This window comes from Camelus ferus, chromosome 14 (genome assembly GCF_009834535.1).
Source record: "Camelus ferus isolate YT-003-E chromosome 14, BCGSAC_Cfer_1.0, whole genome shotgun sequence".
NCBI classification, from domain to species: Eukaryota; Metazoa; Chordata; class Mammalia; order Artiodactyla; family Camelidae; genus Camelus; species Camelus ferus.
Window position 1 is genome coordinate 34,469,580 of NC_045709.1, and position 6,000 is coordinate 34,475,579.

Below are 6,000 nucleotides of genomic sequence, written 5' to 3' on the forward strand. Positions count from 1 at the left end.
AATGTTCTAAAACAAAACCTAGTCTTTTAATCTTTTATTTCTTCTTTTCCCAAGGTGAGATAATCCTAACAATTTTGTGTAGGGAACTCCTTACCGCTCTTACTTCCATTATTGGTAATATTTATTATTATAAATTATAAATCCATAGAATTGCAGTAGAAATATGCATACATGGAAAGAGTATCATTACCACGTCAGCTGGTGAAAAAAAGTGTAAACACATGTAAACAGTTCCTAAATTTCAGGAAATGAGCTGGAAATACAAAGTACTAAAAACTGACTGACCAGCATATGCCACTTAATTTTGCTAACTGATTTTAGCTTTTCTGTTTTCTTGTGGGAGACTAAACTCAGGACTCTCTTTTACCTACTTCTTCAGTTCTCTGCCTATTGTGAGTTGAATGGTGTACCCAAAAAAGGTATGTTGAATTCCTAACCCCCGGAAACTTCAGAATGTGATCTTATTTGCAAAAAGGGTAATTGCAGATATAATTAGTTAAGATGATGTCCCAAAGGAGTAGGTGGGACCAAAGTCCAGTGTGACTGATGTCCTTATAAGAAAATGCCCCAGACAGACACAGGGACAATGCCACATGACAGCAGAGGCAGAGACTGAAGTGCGGCACCTCCAAGCTGAGGAACACCAAGGACTGCCGGGAAAACACCAGAAACTGGAAGAGGCAACGAAGGATTCTCCCCCTGCTGGTTTCAGGGGGAGCACAGCCTCCAGAATGGTGAGACAAATTTCTGTTGTTTTAAGCCACCTAGTTTGTGCACTTTTTATGGCGACACCAGGCAACCCTCATTTTTTTCTTCTTAATTCATATTTTAAAAGTTCTTATTCCATCTGCTATTCATCTGTTACCCCTTTCCTCTTTCGTAATTTCCACCTAAGTAAAAGCTGAGACTTCACTTCCATCCAGCAACCACAGGGCCTCAGCTCACCATACTCTTTATAGCAACCCCCTTGTCCCAAAGGTGACGATATGTTTGCCCCCATATGCCACGTGTCTGATGATAAGATCATGAACCCCAAAACTGCACTGGTACAATCTTCCTGCCCATGACGTTCACCAAATAAAACTGCTTTAAATTAAGGCTGTGGTTTTCTGATCTGTCCAGCATCAGGAAGAAACTACCAGGCGCTCCTCACCTGGCTTCAGCACCTCTTCACCTAGCGCCCTCTCTTCCCACAGTCATGGCTCGACCTCCTCATGCAAATGAACCTGTGGTTCAGTCCGTGGGCCAATCCTGACGTTAGGTATGAGGAATTTGAGAGATTGCAGTCCACTGCTCTGTGAGGGTGGCTGGACTCCATGCCCTTGGGCTCCTTTTGCATCTTGGGCATCGCATTCCTCTATCAAAGCAAGTATACATTGTGCTCTTTGTGTAAATGTCTTTCTTTCCTCTTTGTTTCCCCAAGGCTTAGCATAGTGACTAGCACACAGTAGGGCTTCAATATACATATTTGTTTATTTATTGAATGAGGTGAATGAGCCACACTTGCTGCTCTCCCTAGTTCTACAGTAGGTGGGCTTCAGCTTTTCCAGAGATCCAGTGTCTGTCTCGTGCCACAGGGAATGAGGAGCGCGTGCCCTGTGCTCCCAGATCTCTCATTCTCAGTTATACTTCACTGACCCCATCTGGGGTGGTGAATTTCACGTTTCAGCTTGGCTAGGCCACAGTACCCAGACATTTGGTCAAACACATCTGCAGTGACTGTGAAGGTATTTTTTAGATGAGAATAACATTTAAATCAATAGACTTTGAGTAAAGCAAATTACCCTTGCTATGGGCAGAATGCTTTCATCCCTCTGCCAAATTCATATGTTGAAGCATTAATCCCCAGTGTGATGGGGTTTGGAGGTGGAGATTCTAGGAAGTAATTAGGTCATGAGGGCAGAGCTCTTACAAATGGGACTAATGCCCCAATAAGAAGAGATAACAAGAGAAATGATCTCTCTGTGCCATTGTAAGGACACAGCAAGAAGGTGTCAGTTTGTAAACCAAGAAGAGGGCGCTCTCACCAGAAACCAAATTGGCCGGCACCTTGATCTTGGACTTCTTAGCCTCCAGAACTATGAGAAATACATTTTTGTTGTTTAGCCAAAATTCATGGCATTTTTGTTAGAAGAGCCCACACAGACTAAGACAACCCTCCATAATGGCTCATCCAATCAATTGAAGGCCCTGAGAAAAAGAGTGACCTCTGAAGAGGAGGGAATCCTGCCATTAAGTGGCCCTCAGACTTGAACTGCAACGTCAAGCCGTCCCGAGTCTCCAGCCTGCTGGTCTACCCTGAAGATGTTGGCTTGCCAGTCCCCACAATCCCATAAGTCAGCTCCTTATAATAAACCTCTGTCTTTAGCTTGATAGGTAAATAGAGAGCCAGAGAGATGGGGGGTGGGTGGAGAGAGAGAGTGATAGAGAAATATAGAGATATGCAGAGATATAGTTATACATCCTACTGATTCTGTTTCTCTGGAGAACTCTGATTAATATTACCACCCCACCCCCTCCCAAGGACGAGTGATCTTCCTCGGGAATGGCAGACTCATCAGCTCCCATGCTGACAGATGGTCCCTGTCTGCTTGGCTCTCTAAATAGAGTATGCTGGTGGCTGTCCTCATGCTCTGTGATCAGTGGACAGTCCCATCCCCATGTGCACTGACAGGAACCCCCTGTTGCCAGTTTCACCACTCCCCAGATTGTGTGTGCAGCCTGTCTGACTAGACCTGCCCTCAGTCTCTCACAGAGTCATTCATATCTGGTTCTGGGAGACCAGACTCCCGTATTAGTCATAGTGGGATTTTTCCAGGTACTTTATGATGCTTTAACATCCTGGGGCTTGGAAAGACTGCTCCTTTTAGGGCTACTGATTCCTAGAGTTGGTAAACAACTTGCCTCAGAGCATGCCTTCGATATGCCAACCAACCAGTCCAAAATCCTTACCCCCAGTCTCCTCCTCTATCTAACTCTCATACACCAAACCAATATTCCCCTGCTCTAATTACCTCAGGGTCAGGTACCAGAGACTAGAGACCATCCCTATAGTTCAGAGCCGGCCCCAATTATTCAAACAAGCCAATCCGAAACTTGCTCAAATTTGCCTACCCTTCTTCACCCATTCCTCCCGGTAGAAATCACCATAAAGGCTCTGGTCCGTGCTCTCTCCTGATTCCTTCTGCCTCCTGATTTTCCCATGTGACCCTGTGTGATATGACAGGCTCCCTCTTCTCGGGGAATCAAAGACACTTTTCTTCAAAGGCAGTTGTCTCCATGTCTGTCACCATACCATACCTGATGAAAACAAATCCCAGGCACATTTCAAGTTAACCCCGCCTCCCTCTCTCCCCTGCCAGCCCTCCACTTCCCCTCCCCAATCAGATATGGACAGGATTTCCAAAGTCACTGTCAGATAAATTATGTTCTACGAAAGTCTCAGAGAGTCTACTGGTAGACTTGCATAAACAAGGGGGATTTAACCTTCTCCTTTATATTGTTTCCATAATAAAATGTAGGTACAGAAACTGGGGTTGGTTAATTTGTTAATGTGAGATGATTGTTCTGATTTGGCAAGTATTCATGGCCTTATGCCTGCTGGGATTGGAGTTTTTATTTATAAGGGAATTATTCCACAGTGAGTGCCCAACCAGTGGCCAAAAAGATATGAAAGAAGAACGACCTGGGTTTTCTGAACCATCTGATATAGCAGTCTGTCCTCCTGTGCAGGCCAAGGAGGTTTTACCTGTGCAAACATGCCAGATGGACAGACTGGGACTCAGGTGCACCCTGCATGAGGGAGCCTGCATGCAAGGAGGAAGGAAGGCCCACAGGCTGGTGGGACCCTGACACTGACCTTGTGGTGCCTACAACCATATGTCCATCTGGCTGAGTGTCCTTTAATAAACCACTGCCTTTGTGCTCTCATTCTTCCAACTAAAACATGCCACATCTCCGGTGCTGGTGCCCTAATTTATTCCCTCAAAGTTACTCTGTGTAATATCCTTAACCAAACCTTTTCCACCAGCCACCAGACGACTAGAACATTTGTTCAGTATCCTCCTGTTTCCTTACTCATCTTGGAAGCGAGTTTTTCAAACACCTTCAGCCTTCTCTTCCCAGACTAAAGATTCTGTAACTTTTTTACCCTTTGATCATTGTTACTGTTTTTTTTAAATCCTCCCCAGTTTTCCATATTATTCTTATACCATGGAGTGTAAATGGTATACGAGACTACACATAATAAAGGCATGAAACATCACCGATCATGATATATTTGTGATGATAACTGACGAGGGCTGATCCCTTACTCTAGGTTTCCTAAAGGAAAGGGGAAAAATGCTAACACAGTCTGCCAATAAACCTAAGAGTTGGATGGATAAGGAAAATAAGCTACCTCAATTTTTTAAAGGTGTCATTTGAAAAATTATTCCAAGCAAATTCACAGCAGAACAACTCCATCCTCTGCACCTCCTAGTAGTTTACATAAATTCCAGCCTACAATCCATCAGGCCAAATACAAAAAGATCAGGGATTTTAATCAACAATCTGTTTAAAAGAAATGATTTGTATACTGCTAACATACATTGCATGTTCCTTATCATCATAAAATACAAACACAAATGTGTTATATACATAAAATATAAATAGGTAATTATGCCGTCCATGTGTGTTTTTTGTGGCACCTTGATGTACTGTAAATGTTGAACAACTCTAGGTATCTATTCAACTTGTTGGGAGAGCAAGGGTAGTATAGTGTAGTGGTCAAGTGCTCAGAGCCTGAAGCCTGGCTTCATATTCCAGCTCTGCTCCCCACTAGTGTAGACCATCATGTCGGTCTTCTTAACTCTCTGCACCTCATTTCTTCATCTGTAAATAAAGAATGATGGGAAAAATAATACTTGCCTCTAGGGGTCTTCTGAGCATTAAATAAATTAATACATTAAAAAAAAACACACACTTTGAACAGGTCCTGCCCGTAATAATTTCTTGCAATTATTATTACTGTCGTTTTCATAACTATATCCTGAACACTGGCAAGGACGCTGAAAGAGTTCTCAAAATCAAGTCTATTTGTGCCAGAGCACTCATGAGACAGTTTGTTCCCAAAGTAGTAATTAGAAATAAAGAACCAGAACAGTGTGATCACGCCGTCTGACCAAGGCCCCGGGAACACAAGTTCTGGCTTAGCTCTGCCAGATTCTGATTTTCCGGGGAGTCGGGGAGCGAGCTGCTCTCTCTGGAGTTCCCTGGGTGTGCTGAACAGAGGGGAGGAGTCATTCTCCCCCTCCTTCCTCTGCCATCCACCTTTGGTCTGTTTATCGCTGCAGCACCTCTTGCTGGCCTGAGGTCCAAATGGGGCCTCAGATGTCCACAAGGGCCACCGCTAAGCGGAAAGGCGGGCGTAAGCAAGCCGCAGACACGCTTAGCTTGCACATGAATCACGTAGTAATATTCTCCCACCTACACAAATAAAGGTACTCTCTCCCGGTTCTTAAAAACACAGGCTAACTTCATTTCTCTTTCATGTCCCCACTTTTGATAGTGACTCAGATACAGAGAACTTTTTTTTTTCTGTAAAAAGTCAACGATACAGGCATGATAATAACAGCCCCTAAAGTTTAAGGAGCAATAGAGAGTGGCAGAGCCTGTTGAACTGATCAGCTCACGTCCCGCCCTACAAGGAAATGCCTTGTAGGGGGCGGGGCGCGGGGGGAGGGAGATACAGAAATGCATCCCAGAGCTCCGGACTTTGATGAAGAATTTTCCAGCTGTTAAATGTTAGTTCATACTGATATATGCAGGCTGAGCAAAATGATGCCACAGGAGGACTTGCAGCAGATAAAAATGCATGATGTTCGCTCCACAGCTTCCGTTAACATTGTGACTTTTTTTACATGGTTTTTTATTTATTTTTATTTTTAAAACTGAAGTATTGTTGATTTACAATGTTGTGTTAGTTTCTGGTGTGCAACATAATGATTCAATCATATGTGT